Source organism: Sarcophilus harrisii, unplaced genomic scaffold (assembly GCF_902635505.1).
Source record: "Sarcophilus harrisii unplaced genomic scaffold, mSarHar1.11, whole genome shotgun sequence".
NCBI lineage: Eukaryota > Metazoa > Chordata > Mammalia > Dasyuromorphia > Dasyuridae > Sarcophilus > Sarcophilus harrisii.
Window position 1 is genome coordinate 17,471 of NW_022290914.1, and position 15,186 is coordinate 32,656.

At 60.7% G+C, this 15,186-nt stretch overlaps 1 pseudogene; it reads left to right on the forward strand.

The window, feature by feature from the left end:
- The first annotated feature begins 127 nt into the window (after nt 1–127).
- Nucleotides 128–13,666, forward strand: LOC116420432 (annotated as a pseudogene).
- The last annotated feature ends 1,520 nt before the right edge of the window (nt 13,667–15,186 follow it).

Sequence of the window (15,186 nt, forward strand, 5' to 3'; positions counted from 1 at the left end):
GTTCCCGCCTCCCCCTCCCCCACCCCAGCCCTTTTTCGGATCCGGAGTCCCCGAGAGGGATTCCGCGCGGCCGGGGCCGGGAGCCGGGCCGGGAAATTTCAGTTACCAAAGGAACGGACCGACCAAGATGGCGGCACAGCGGCCCGGGTCGCGCGTCGTCGGCGACGGCGGCGGGGCAGCGGTATGGTCGGGACCAGGGGCGGGGGCGACAACGGCGGCGGCGGCGGTGGCATCCCCGGGCGCTCCGGGGCCGCACACAACCGCGCGCGCCGGGCCGTCGGTCCGCGTCTGCATTGGCGGCGGGGCGTCGGCGTCGGTCCTCCCCCGGTCCGCCCGGACCGGGCCCGGGGACTTCGTGCCCCTCCCGGGTGCCCCCGTTTTCGAGCCGAGCTGGGCCAGTTTCGAGACCCTCTGGGCTACATTCCAAGATCCGGCCCATCGCCGAGGCGGGACCAAAGATCCGGCCGCCGCCGGTGAGGGGAAGGCGGGTCCGGGCCGGCCGGCGGCGGGCGGGTGCCGGGCCGGGGCCGGGGGGGGGGGGGCAAGGCAGGCCGGCCATTGCCCTGGGCCTCGACTTGGGCCTGAAACCAGGCCCAGGCCGGGACCGGGGCCAAGCCCGGGCCCTGGGGTGGCGGCCGTTGCCCCCCTCGGCCAGCCGGGCCGGGTGGCACCCCGGCCAGCGCCCGCGTGCCCCCGGAACCGGCAGGGGGAAGGGAAATCTCCTGAGTCCGGGTCCAGGAAGAGGTCGAGGCGCCCTTCCCCTTGCCCTCCTCTCCCCTTTTCCTTTCTTCCCTGGGTGCGGGGAGGGACCCGACCCGGCATGCGAAAGGCAGCTGGGCCGGGGGCGGGCCTGGGGAACTCTTCCACCCTTTCCACCTGCCGGGGCTGGGCCAGTAAGCCCCTTTGTGGGGAGAAGCGTTTCCCTCCCCCTTCCCTCTGCCCCCAAAGGCCTGGTTTTGGTTTGACTGTCTTCCCCCCCCCCAGGGGTTTGGTTCGACTTTCTGTCGTCGTCGCGCGTTCCCCCTCCCCAGGCCCAGTTTGGTTTGTTTGACTTCAGTCTACTCCCTCCACAAAGCCGAGCTCGTCAGACTTTGTGTCTTTCCTCTCCCTCTTCATGGCGCCCCCAGCTAGACTGGGGCCCTTCCTTCCCTCCCGGGTTTTCCTGGCCATTGGGAAGAAGGGTGAGGTTCTGTACCGCCCGGGCTGCCCGGCCAACCCCAGGCATTGGCCCCTCCTCTCTCCAAACACTAAATCTGCTCCAAGCTTTGCTTGTCCAGGCCCTGCACCAGGCTACCTTGTGGCAGGGCCTTTTCTGACCCCCAAAGGGAGAGGGAGCCACTGAAAACCGGAGGTTCTCGGTTTGTTTGCACCGAGGCCCCAGCTTCAGAGAACTAGGCCTCTAGTCTTTTCCCAATACTCCGCTCATGTGTGGCAGAGCAGCCACTGCTGGGCCCGGGCCCTCTCTTGGCCCCAGAGCCCTTCCTCTCTGACATCTCCTCCACTCTATCCCAGGCCTAACCTTAGGGGGGAGGCAGCTAAAGTCTGGGCTGGATCTGTTTCTCAGGTCTCTGCTGCTTTGCCGTTTCAAGCTCCTCTCCAGTAATTGTTTGGTGGTGCTGCTGAGGGGAATAAGCACATGGGCCCTTGATCCCTGGCCAGGAGTGTCCTAGGCATAGCAGGCCTCATATTTGGCCCTGTTCCTAGTTGATTTAAGTCCAGACTCGGGTGTGCCAGAAGGTGGGGCTTCGAAGTGGGGGAGAGGAGGTACCTGTTACTCATCCTACTGGGGGAAAGTGTTCACCGGTTTTTTGAGGCAGTGGTAGCTGCTGAGCATGGGCACCAAATGCTGAACTACAAGCCCCACACTTGTCAGAGGCAGGCAGGGACCACGAGCCATGTGTTTTCTCAGCTGGTCCAGAAGATCAAGCTTTTTAGATCTCCTGATCTAAAGCCATGATCTTCTGATCTTGGCAAATGGCACGGTGAGGTCTCCCAATCATTCCTCTGTAAAAATGAACAGGATGGGGGCCAAGGGTCCTTAGTCCTGGGACCTCAGAAGCACCCCAGAGGTGTGCTCTTGTATGTCTGGCTGGTCCCCCGGTTTTAAGAAGGACAGCATAGTGCAGAAAGGCAGGAGCCAGCCTCAGAAGCAAAAAGGCCCCCACATTCAAGTCTCACCTCTAGCATTGCCTGTGCAGTCATTGCACCAGATGGCGTCTCCGGCACTTTCGGAGCGTCTGTTTTGGTTGGAATTTACAGAAGGGGCCTCCCGTCTGCTGAGGGGGAGTGGGAACAAAGTGATTGGGAGTGGGCCCAGGCCCTCCTCCTGCCCCCTCTTCCTAAAGGCCCTTTCTTGTCTATTATTCCTCCCTGCACTCACCCTTGAGTGGACAGAGGCCCTCCCCTCAACATGCACTCAGAGTCCTTAGGTAGTTTCTTCAGCATGGGCTGAAGCCTGAGCTGGTTATTTCCCAGAGCTGTCCCATGGTGAGCCATCCCCTAACTAACCCTGCCCTTGTTCTCTCCAGGACTGGCAGCCTCCCTTTGCTGTGGAAGTGGACACTTCAGGTTCACCCCTCGGATCCAGAGGCTGAAATGAATTGGAGGTAAAAGGGAGGGGCGGAACTGGGGGCAGGGCAGAGACTGCCCAAAATGCCCAGGTGGGCCTGATGAGAAGAGGCTGCTTCACGTGCCATCTCAGGCCCACCTGTTGGGGAAGGAGGCGGGCAGCAGCTGTGTGGGCCTAACTCTAATCCGCAAGGCTTCTGGCAAGGGCACCAGGTTTGGGGGAGAGGGAGGGGAGAAGCTGGCCTGTTTGTGTGGAGGTCATCTCAGAAAACCCAGGATTCAAGGAGACAACCCCAAGTGAGCCTCATGGGATCACTGGATATTCAGCCCTCCCTTAGCCTGAGAAGATGAAGTAACTCAGAGAGCGAGCCAACAGTTGGGGCCCTCCTGAGTCCCTCAGTCCAGGTTCCCAGACTATCTGGAATACCCTTCCTCTTTCTAATGGGGAATACCAAGACACCTAAGGTGCTTTTCCAGGTTTCACTCTTTAGGGCACTGAGGAAGGAGCTTCCATCGTACTCCTCAGAACCTTCCCTAGGTGCCTCAGTCTGACAAAGCTGTGCAGCTGTCCCCCTGCTCTCCCTGGCTGCCTCAGAGATATTCTCAGAGGGGAGAAGGGAGAACAGTCCCCTCACTGGAAACAACCAGGAACCCGTTTGTGGGCCTGAAACACAAGAGAAAGAGGCAGCCCTATTGCCTTTCCCCAGCTTAGGTGGTCCTTAGTTTCTCCCTCTGACAATTAGGGAAAGGAGAGTCACTTCCTTGGTCTCCTAAGGCTGGAGTGAGGGTTGGGGAGAAGCTCCTTCTGTTCCTTAGCTGCCTAAGGCCTTTGAGGCCTGAATCAGGGGTCCCCAGGAGCCTGCCATGTTCCCAGCTCACTTTGTTATTTCTGAGGGTTGGGGACAGGGCAGCATTTCAGGAGAAAACAGTGAACTCTAGAGAGTGGCTTCATCTTTGGACCTGTTTCTTTCCCCTGCCCCTGTAGGGGCCAGTTTCCTTAGTTTTCCTGAGACCCAAGTAAGTCCGTGTGATAGCATGTGGAGCTGTGAGCCTAGGGTCAGGAGGCCCTGAATTCAAATGCACTGTGGCCTTCTGAGCTGTGTGATACTGGGCCTTCAGCTTCCTCTTGGGTAAAACAGAGATGACCACTTACTTCCCAGGACTATTGGGAGGGTCACGGTGCCTGAAATATAGCACCACATATCATCCTCACTGCCGGCAGCGTAACTGCTTTAAGAAGGGAGGATTGGCCGCCAGCCAGCCAGGAGGGGAGACTGGGCAGCCCCACCACCTCCCTTGCAGTGGCTTCGCCCCCAGGATTCTCTGATTAGTGACTGCCTAGGAGGAGGCCGCATTGTCAGGAAAAATTAGGGTTGGTGGCCAGAAGGCACTGCCCGTGCCCCTGAAGGTCAGGACAGGTGTGTCACATGTGACTAACTCCCTTCCAGGCCCAGACCAGGGTGAAGCTCAATTACTTGGACCAGATTGCCAAGTTCTGGGAGATCCAGGGTTCTTCCCTGAAGATCCCAAATGTGAGCGGCGCATCTTGGACCTCTATAGCCTCAGCAAAGTAGGCCCCATTCCTTCTCATGGACCTCTAGGCCCAAGGGGCTGTGGGTGTGTGGAAGGCAAGTGGGGAAGGGAATTTAGTCTCTCTGGGTGCCTGTAACTTCTCTCTTTTGAACTTTTCCAGATTGTGGTTGAGGAGGGAGGCTATGAAGCCATCAGCAAAGACCGTCGGTGGGCCGTGTGGCTCAGCGCCTCAACTACCCAGCAGGCAAGAACATTGGTTCCTTGCTGCGCTCTCACTATGAACGATTCGCTTACTCCCTATGAGATGTACCAGTCTGGAGCTAATCTGGTGGTAAGGGAGAAGAAGGGGGAAGGAAAGAGGCTGGAGCTGGGCTGGGCTCTTAAATGGTGGACTAGTGGGGAAATCACCACAGCTGGGTACAGAGATTGCCCTCCCGGAACTGGTTTGGCAAGCTTGACACCCAGGCCCGCCTCCCTCCTCCATTGTTGCCTGCTTGCACTGGGGCTCCCTGCTGGCTAAAATGCCTTGAAGTCAGCACTGTTATCCGGGCCTGGGACCGAGGTGATTGTGTGGGCTGGGCTCTCTGCACCATATGTATTGGGGGTACTCTGTCAAGGGAAGAAACTAGAAGGGAGGGCCGGGAGGAGAGGTGGCTCCCCAGCCACAGCTCAGATGAGGGTGTGCTGCTGGCAGTTGCTGATGTTGAGATCTGACCCTCCTCTCCCCATTCCCTCCTGGTCTGCCCACCTCCCCCCAGCAGTGTGTAACACAGCTCCATTTGATAGTGAAGAGAAAGACAAGGAATACAAGCCCCACAGCATCCCCCTACGGCAGTCGGTGCAGCCCTCCAAGTTCAACAGCTACGGGCGGCGAGCTAAGAGGCTGCAGCCTGATGTGAGTGCCATCCCTGCTGCCCCCACCCCTGCTCCCTCCTCCAGCCCCATGGGGGCTGCTATCTTGCCCAAGGGCAGCTCCCCAGGTATTGGCTCAAGATCTGCTGGTTGTCCTTACCCCTCCCGCCTCTCACGTGCACACTCTCCCTGCTTTTCCTTCATCCCACTCTCTTAGCGGAACCTACTGAAGAGGACATTGAGAAGAACCCAGAGCTGAAGAAGCTTCAGATCTATGGCGCCCGCCCCAAGATGATGGGCCTGGGCCCATGGCCAAGGATAAGAGTCTCGGAAGAAGGGTGAGAGGTGGCTTGTGGGCACCCATGGGGCTCCGGGGCCTGCTGCTCCCAAGCCTGCTGACTCACTGTCCTCCCAGATAAGGAAGGCCCTAGGTGCCCTCCCACAGTGGTGGTAAAGGAGGAGGTGAGCACCGAGCAAAGCTGGAGCCCGCCTCCCAAGCCTTTGCAGATGGCAAAGAGGAGTTGAGCCACAGCCCTGAACCCTGCAACAAAATGACCATGCGACTGAGGAGGAGTCCAGCACGCCCAGTTTGTAGGAATAGGAAAACTTCCTCCTCCCTAGCCCTTGCGTCAGGGAAGGATTGGAGTTTAGAGGGAAGGGGGTGAGCCCGGCAGGGCAGGGGCCCAGTTCTGGGGGTGGCAGCTCCTTTCATCTGGCCAAACCCAGCCGGGCACCTTGGGAGCTTGCTCTCTCCATCCTGCAGATCTACATGTATCTACTGAGAGGGGCCAGACCTGTTGAGTGGAAGGGGCACGAGGCCAGGGCTTGGGTCCTGGTATGGGCTCAGGAGAGGCAGAATGGTCTGTAGGGGGTAAGGTGGATCGCTAGCCATGCCCTCAGAGTGAGGGAATTGTGGGCCTTGGTGGGCAGGTGGGGCCAGGCCAGGTGGTATGATGACATGCACCCCCACAACCCCCATTGTGGCCAGGTCGAGTCCTAGTGGGCCGGATGTTAGCCAGGGCGAGGATGACAAGCGTGTGGGATGGCTGTGATGACAATTACCAATCTTTTGCCTCCTGCCACCTCTTTCCTGAGATCCCAAGGGCATCTGGCCTGCCCCAATGTTCATGGGGGGCTGCTACAGGAGGAGGAGGTTGGGAGGCCACTGCCCCGCCCATCCCAGCCTTGCACCCATGGCCTTGCCTTGCTTTGGAATTAAACGCCCTCCAGAGGCTTTCGGCTTTGAGCAGGCCACACGAGAAACACGCTGCAAAGCTTGGGAGATGGCCGACCCTTCAAGGCCGACTACTTCAATCCCATGGGTTGTGCCTCGGCCCAGGCGGGAACGGCAGGGCTAAGGCCAAGCACCAGGTGGGCCGGACCAGGGCTTTTCTCCCCGTGCCCCGATGGTCCCCACTGAGTTAGTGGAGAAGGAGTTCTGGCCCTTGTGCGCATTGAGGGAAGATGTGATTAGTATGGGTGATATCCACTCCGGAGTTTGGGCGGCTTCCCTAGTGATAGCACGAGAACCTGTCTCCGGAGGAGGAGGTCTCGGGCTGGGCTTCCCCTGCAAAGGGGTTACTTCCCTGCTGGGTCCTGGGTCCAGTTGGCCTTTCCCTCCCCCAGCTTGGGGGCATTTACTTTAATTTTTTGGTGCCCGGCTGGGAGGTTGGTCTTTCTGGGATTACTCTGGGAGTCGGGGGAGTCCCCTGGGGTCACATACCCTAACCTGAAACCCAGGGGTGGCCCCATCTTGAGGCCAAATCACTTGGAGGTTGGAGGGTCGGGAAGGCAGGAGGCCAGCCCGAGGCCTACAGGGAACGGTATATCTGTCTCCAGGGTCGGCCAGTGGTTGGAACCGAACGCATGCCCGTCGGGCAGTCGGTCCGGCACATCAATGCGGGCATCTCTGGCATGAAGGTGCCCTGGCTCTAGAGGCATGGTTTTCAGCCTTCTTTTAAATTGGAAGACCATTAGCACTCCATTAACTACCTCCACTGGTGAAGGAGGGAGAGGATTTTTTTCTGTTTTGTCTTCTTTCGGCCCCCGGTTCCTTCTTTTGTTCCTTTTTTCTGTGCCCCATCTTCCCCGTCCTTTCATTTCCCCAGTTTTCCCATTGTTTGCCTCCCTCAGTCCGCCCCACGATTTTCGCTTTCTTCTGCCTTCTCCTCCATCTTTTCGTCTCCCGCCTGTTTGTTTGTTCCCTTCTCTTTCCGCCCCTTTTTCTCCCCCACGGTTTTCCCAGCTTTCCTCTTGTCTTTCCCCACTGTCCTTTTATGTCCCCCTCCATCTGTCCCCATCTCCCATCTGTTATCTCCCACGGTCCTCCCACCTGTCTTGTCCCAATTCTGTCCTCTTGTCATTCACCCCATATTCCTCCCTCATCTTCTTGGTGTCCCTATTTGTGCCTTTCCTTAACTCCTTGTACCCGGGCAGGGGAGAACCTAAGACTTTAAAGGTTCCCGGGCCCTTCGGGCCACACCTGGAGGAGGTAAAAAAGCTCACGCCAGACTTTACACCACCACCTCCCCCTTTCACGCCAGAACCCCAAACCCATGGCCCACGGTTGCCGGCAGGTTCACCCTACGGGCCCCCTCCTTCCTCCCCCTTTCTAAAACTTATGGACACATATATTTTCTCTTTGCCAAGTCCTCTTCCCCCCAATCTCCATCCAGAATCAGTCTTTTTTTTTTCCTCCTAAACCCTTTTCTTTAACCCGCTACCTCTCCACTTCCCAGGAGGCCTTCCCTTTCTCCATGGCCTCTCCCTTGAGCATCTTGAATAGCCTTGTAGGAAACCCCTCTGCCATCCCTTTCTGAACCCAAGAAAACCGCCTCTGTAATCCCTTTTTCACCTGGATCTTAACCCAGATTCCAGCCCGTCCCCTCTGTGGTCATTTTGGCCTGCTCGGTCCCTCCTACTCTGGGGACCAAAAAGGCATTCTGTGGGTCTGGGGCCATCCCATCCAACGCCCATCCCCTTGCCCTCAGGTTGCCCCCAACCAGTCGGGAGAATTCATCACCTTTCCCAGCCTACCATACTTTAACCAGGGCTCAACTTCCGGCGTCCCAACTTCTGCACCGCTGACTGGGTGTGGGCCTGGGCTGCTTGGGGGTGGGCACCGGGCCGGGGGACTCACCCCCGCCTTCTGCAGCCCGCCCATGTTAGAGCACTACGGGCGTCCGCCGCCTTCCCACAAGAGCTATTTTGGAAGATGGGTGCCCCAGAAGCTGGATTTGAATTTGGCTGGGAGCATAAGGAAATTTTTATGGTACAGGAAAACGGGCGCCAAAGAAAGGCCTTGTGAAAGGTGATGTCTAGGGGGCGGGGCGGTGGGGTTCTCTAAAGCCTGGGGGCCTGGGGACACCTGGAGAATTCCTGGGAGTTGGGGGTAAACTTGGCGGGTGTGCTGGGAGGCAGCTGCATGCTGAGTGCCAGGAGAAGGAAGGAGGGGCCCCGGGCCCCAGTGGGATTCCATTCCCTCAATCCCTAGAGAAGGCCTGGCACAGAGCCATGCCGTGGGTTGGTGGGGCGGAGCCAGTTCCAAGGCTGGCATGGAGGAGGGAGAGGGAGGGGGCAGGGAACAAAGTTTGTAGGGTTTGGGGTGGGCTGCTTGGGGACAAAGGCCCCCCGATCAGGGGTTGGGCGGGATCAGCTCAGAGGAGGGGAAGGGGGGAGCCCCCGTGGGCCAAGCCCAGAACCCAACTGCAGAGAAGGGAGCGCCAGGTCTTTCTCCCCAGGGCCCTTCCCCAGTTCGGGTGGAGATGGTGGGGAAAGAGCAGACCCCACCGGGGCGACCCAATGCCAGCAGCAGGAGGTGAGGGGTTTGTCCAGACCTTGAAATTTTGGTTTCCTCTGGGTACCCACCACCAGAGTTAAGGAAATGGGAGGAAGATTCGGGAGGGGGGGACCAATTCCTGAAACTGCAGTCAGGCTCCTCATTTTACAAATGGGAATGAAGTGACTCCAGCCTGACTTGCTTCATGGGGAGTTGGCAACCCTCGCCAGCCGGCCCTTCCCTTTGCCCCTGTCCCTTTCAAGAACACTGCCATCATTTACCATGCCAGCTTTCAACTTGGCTCCTGTGGCCAATCTTTCCACCGACTCATCTGCTCCTTTGCCCCACTCCCCCGTGGCACAGAATATTGCCCTCCCGGGGAGGGCTTGGAGTTCTCCATCGTCAGCAGCAGTCATTGGTCCGTGAGCCTTGGTGAACACAGCAGCACGAGGGTCCTTCGACGGCAGGCCTTTGGGCCCTCCCGGAAGGGCACAGCAGCTCCTTTTCCTCCTCCTGGCGCGCTCAGAATGCAGATGGCGAGGTTGATGGGATACCTCCACTAGCAGAATGTGCTCGCTTTGGTCGAGCATCTTTGGGGCCCAGCGGTGGTTGGTGCTACCTGTGCCTGAGGGCACATCTTTGCTGGGCCAGGCTAGGCCCCGGCTCCAGAGCCCTGGAGAGCTGCAGGGCATGGTGGGCCCCAGGGTGCTGGCAAGCAGATTCGTGGGCTCTCACAGCCAGACCTCCCAGAGCTCTGATCCCCACTTGTAGCCTTAGTTTGGCAGGCTGCTGGCATGTCCTCTTGGGTCCTGAGATGTCCTGGAGGTGGGCCTCGAGCAGCTTCCCCTGTGTGTGAGTGCTAGGACTGGGTGGCTATAACCCTTCCCTACGCTGCACAGGGCATCACGGAGGCGGAGCGTGAGGCCTTTGAGCTGCTCCCTCGATGACGAGCCCAGTGCGCCAAGTGCAAGACCACCTGCTTCCTGTCTGCATTAGCCTGTTATGACTGTCCCGATGGGCTGGTCTGCCTCTCCCACATCGATGATCTCTGCAGGTGTCCCACCAGCAAGCAATATCTAAGGTGAGCAGGTGCCAGCCATGGAAGCACAGGACGACCTGACTGGGAGGCCTTGGGCACAGAACACTTGCCCTCTGCCTGCCTCAGTTTCCCTAGTGGTAACCTGCCTCACGGAGTTGTGAGGATTCGAGGAAATTAACCAGAGAGGCCTTGACAGACCCTCAAGGGCTGCGGGCACGTGCCTGCTGAGCTCAGGGCTGGAATGACGAGGCCTTGGGCAGAAGGGAGGACCCTGGGGAAGGAGGAGGGGATTCCCAGCAACGGAGCGAGGGCAGGGTGCCAGCTGTGGCCACGCCTCCCTCAGGTACCGCTACACGCTGGATGAGTTGCCCGCCATGCTGCACAAGCTGAAGGTGCGAGCCGAGTCCTTCGACTACCTGGGCTAGCCACGTGCTAACAGCCCTGAGGTGGAGGATGGGCGGAAGCGCAGGGTGGGGGCAGGTGGGGGCAAGGGGCATCTACAGGGAGCTGGAAGCTCAAAGGCTGGCGCCTCCCCAGGCCTGGAGGAGCCTCAGGGCTCTAGGAGTCCGAGGCCCGGAGCGCCGCCCCCACAGTGAGCTCCTGCAGCGGCTGAAAGACTGCCTGCGCCAGGCCGAGGCCTGCATCTCTCGGACCCTGAGGCTGGTCAGCAGCCAGGAGCTAGGGGTGTGGAGCCCAGTGGGGACCGCTGGCTTCCAGGGTCACACCCCCAGTTGACCCTGGAGGAGCTCCGGGACTTCATTGAGGAGATGAGCAGCCTGCCTTGTGCCATGCACCAGATTGGGGAGGTCAAGGTGAGGAGGGAGGCTCTGGCTGGGCCTGAAGATTGGGTGGTGGGGAGGGGGTGCCAGGCTGAGGAATCAGCCGCTTCCTTCTCCCTCCCCAAACACAGGGCATCCTGGAGCAGGTCGAGGCTTTCCAGGCCCAGGCTCAGGCGGCCCTGGCCTCTCTGCCGGCCACCCTGAGCCACCTGCCAGGCCTGCTGGAACAGGTTCATCGCCTGGGCGCCGAGGTGCCTGAGGCTGAGCAGCTGAAGCTGCACGTGCAGCAGGCCCACTGGCTGGACGAGGTGAAGAGGGCCCTGGCGCCCTGCTCAGCGTGGCACCCTGGCAGTCATGCGGGGCTACTGGGCGTCAGGGGCCGATGTGGCACCCAGCCCTGCCGTGGACAAAGCCCGGCCGAACTACAGGAGTTGCTTGCCATAGCAGAGCGCTGGGAGGAGAAGGCCCATCTCTGTCTGGAGGCCAGGTGCTCCCTTGCCCCTCTGCCTCCCTCTGTGCCACTCACCCCTGTTGAGTGCTGGGAGGAGGTGCCTGTCATTCCAGAAGCCCAGGCTCCCCATGGCACCCCCTGGCTTCTAGGCATTTTTGTTTCCAGCTCAGAGGCTTGCTGCCTCCGTGACTTGCCTCTCTTCTTTCTCCACCAGGCAAAAGCACCCTCCTGCCACCCTGGAGGCCATTATCCGAGAGGCTGAAAATCTCCCTGTACAGCTGCCCAACATCCTGGCCTCTGAAGGAGGCCCTGGGCAAGGCCCGGCCTGGATCATGGATGTGGATGAGATCCAGGTGAGCCAGGGTGCCTCCCAGCCCTGCTGCTTCCAGGATGCTTCCAGAGGAGGTGGGAAGGCGGCGCCTCTTTGGCCCTGGGGGCTGAGAGGACTGACGAGAAGTCTTTGTCTTTCAGAACGGTGATCACTACCCGTGTCTGGATGACCTGGAGGGCCTGGCCGTGGGTCGGGACCTGCCTGTGGGCCTGGAGGAACTGGAGGCAGCTGGAGCTTCAGGTGCTGACAGCCCACCTTGGCGGGAGAAAGCTTCCAAGACTTTCCTCAAAGAACTCATGCTACACTCTGCTCGAGGTGAGGCTGGCCCCATTCTCTTTGGCCTCTGGCCCACCAGCCTATGGGGCCTCACTTTGTCTTTGCCCTCACCCCTGTCCAGGTGCTGTGCCCAGAGCGGATGCGCCCGAGAGCATGAAGAGGGACCGGTGGAAGCGTGAGAAGGAGCTGGGCCTCTACAGATCAGACACCGAGCTCTTGGGGCTCTCTGCCCAGGACCTCAGAGACCCAGGCTCTGTGGTGAGGCGGGGGTGGGGTGGGTGGGGAGGGAGGGGAGCAAGGCACTGCACCCAGCCTCTGGCTTATCCCAGGGCCACAGCCCCAGGAGAGAGGGCAAGGAGGAAGGCGGGGCAAACGGGAGGCCGCCTGCTCTTCTGACACCTGCCTGTGATTTTCTCCCGGCCCAGATTCTGGCCTTCAAGGAGGGTGAGCAGAAAGAGAAGGAGGGCATCTTACATCTGCGCCTGCACAACGCAGCCAAGCCCTGCCCGATGACCTCAAACTCCCCGGCCCCTTCCCTGAGGCCCCGTCCCGCGTGGTGTGGGCAGGCACCAGGGTGAGGGAGCCCTGCAGGTGACCTGTGCAGGGACTGTCTCCACGGCTGCTGTGTGTCGCTCCGCCATGGGCCTCCGCCCCGTCCCCGCGCCCCCAGTGCCCCTGGCCTGGTGGGAGGGACAAAAGTTCCTCTGCCCACTCTGCATGCGCCTCCCGCCCCTCGCCTGGAAACCATCTTGGCCCTCCTCGTGGCCCTCCAGAAGCGCCTGCCGCCTTGCCTGAGGGGAGGCCCTGCAGTGCCTGGGAGAGGGCCATTGGCTGGGCAGGGTGGCGGGCCCTGGGTCAGGGACGGTCAGCGCTGGCTCGCCTGGCGGAGCTCCGCAGCGGCTGCACAGGTCCCCGGCCGCCCGCCCCCAACCCGGGCCCGCCTCAGGGGAGAGAGAGGGGTGATGAGGGCAATGAGCTTCAGGTGAGCCCCTAGGGAACCCCTGGGATGGAGGTGGGAAGGCCTGTTGCCTCCCATTCCTTCGTTCTGTGTTGGCCTCAGGTGACTTGGAGAATGGTGATGGTGTGAAGAACCCAGAGAAAAGTGGTGCGGGGCTGGTGCAGGTAGGGAGCCTGAGGGCGGGGTGGTGGAGGGAGCACGGGGGAGAGCCGACCGGCGGCCTCACCCGTCCCTGCAGACCTGGAGCTGCTGTCCTCGCTGCTGCCCCGGGCTGGAAGGCCCTGTGCTTGAGCTGCCCGAGGCAGCGTGCCCCCTGGAGGAGCTGATGATGGAGGGTGACCTGCTGGAGGTGACCCTGGACGAGAACCACAGCATTTGGCAGCTGCTGCAGGCAGGCCGTCCCCCCGACCTGCCCCGGCTGCGCACGCTGATCGAGGTGAGGGTCGCGGGGCCAGGGGGGCAAGGGTCTCCAGGGCCCGCCCCAGGCCACCAACACACCCCCCTTCCCGCTTGTTCCCTCCTCAGCTGGAAAAGGCCGAGAGGCAAGGGCCTCGGGGACGCAGCCGCGCTCCCGAGAAGCGGCGGCGGCGGAGGGGGGAGCGTGCAGGCGGGGAGTGTGTGGATGTGACCAGGGAGGAGCTGGAGCCAAAGAGGGCCCGGGGCCCCGTGACCACCGAGGCAGAGGAGATGCTGGAGGAGGAAGAGGAGGAGGAAGGGGAGGCCGAGGGGCCCAGAGCCGGGGACGAGGACCTTCCCCCCGGCCGTGGCACATGGGGTTCCAGCCCTCTCCTGAGCCAGAGCAGGCCTGAAGTGAGGCCGGGGAGCCAGGGGGGCAGGGCTTCCACCTGCCCCTCTACCGGCGGCCCCCCGCCCGCCTCCCCCTGTCATTCAGAACAACAGCAGTTGTGACAGTTCGGAGCCGGACACGCGCCCAGTCCTGTGTCCCCACATCCCCAGCCGGTCCACCCCTGCCTCGGGAGGGGGAGCGAACGGGACACCACAGCTGGGGGCTGTCAGCCACGCCCACCTGAGGGTGGCCTTTAGGGGTCTTGGTCCTCTCTCCTCTCCCTGGAGGGGGCCTCCTACCAGCATTCATTCCCTTGGCCGCCAGGCCCGTGGTCTGCCCACTCCCGTCTTCCCTCTGGCCCTGGCCAGCACCATTCCAGGAGTGGGGGGCAGAGGGGAGAAGGGCAGAGGGGCCACGGGGCTGGCTCGGGCACGGGCTTTGCCCCCAACCTCGCAGCTGGGCTTCCACGCCCCATGCTCCCTGCCCTTCTTCCCTTCTCTCCACTCCCCACCGAGGGGCTAGGAGGAGAGAATGATGGTCAGCCACCTCTCGGGTTTCTTTGATGATTAAACTTGGGGGTTTGAAGAAAGCTTTGGTGCTGCCCATAGGCCCCATCAGACTGCCCCCTGCCCCCATGGCTCCTCCCCGTGCTCCCAGGATGGCGCTGGATGGGGAAGGGAAGGCCAGCCGGAGGAAGGAGCTCAAGGAACTGCCCCTCCTCCCCACCAAACAAAGCAAACCAACCAACAGGAAACACGCTCTTTTCCGGTTGCCTCTTTTAATTTTATTTTATTATTTTCCTCTTGTTAGAAATAAAACTGTTAGCAATGGTTTTTGGAAGGCCGACTTGCCCTGGCCATTGCTTCTCTGGCCGGGGGGTGGGGCTGGGAGTTGGGAATGGAAAAGCCGGAGGGTTCCCCCAGCAGACTTGGGCCTCAGCCCTGGCTCCGCCTCTATCTTCCTTGTATCAGACGGCTCGACTCCGCCGCCCCTGAGCAAGGGGAAGAGATTGTATTGGGGGACCCCAGCCCCCCTTGCCCACGAACACCTGTGGGAGCCCCCATCTGACAACATCTGGAGCAGTAGGACCTCTCAGCTGGAATAAAGGGCCAGTTGTGAGGAGAGATGGCCCTGGAGGCAAGGAGTTGCCTGTGCTGATGCCGGTACCCTTGGACCAAATGGGGTGGAAAGGCAGCTGCCTGGCCTTCTTCCAGCCTTTGCCCCTCAAGCCCTTCCCACCCTTGACCAAGGTCACCAAAAGCAGCCAGGCCCACCTCAGAGGGTCAAGGCGGGTGGCACCAGCAAAGTACTCGTGAGGCCTTTCTCTTGTCTCCTGCCCCCCCCCATCTTGGACCAGGATGTGGCCGAATCAAGCAGGCCAGGGTGGTGAGGGAGAGAGCTCCGGGGGTTCCGAAGGGAGGGTCAGGGCCGGGACCTAACCCCGTACTGAAGATCGCTTTAGAGGGATGGAGGTGGACATCTGGCATCTCCACATCCGTGGGAGTGCACTCTATCTTCCCCTTCCCAGACAGTGTGAATGTAGCCCGTAGGGGTGGGGCAAGAGGACCCGAAGCACCAGGGAAGTGGCGAGGGAAAGCTGGAAGGACCCAACCCGTCGCCCAGCCTCCCATCTCCCTGGTGCTTTCCTTAATGAAATCCTCTCTGCCCTTTTAGGCACAAGACTTAATGAGCCCACCTGTTCTGTTTGATGAACCAAGACTTTGATGATGGAAGCCGATTGGCTAAACTGAGCTGAGCTAGCTGCCTCTTCTTCCCAGCAATGGGAGACAGAAGCTGCACTTTACCGGGCTCTGTCACCAAATGTGTGCTGAGC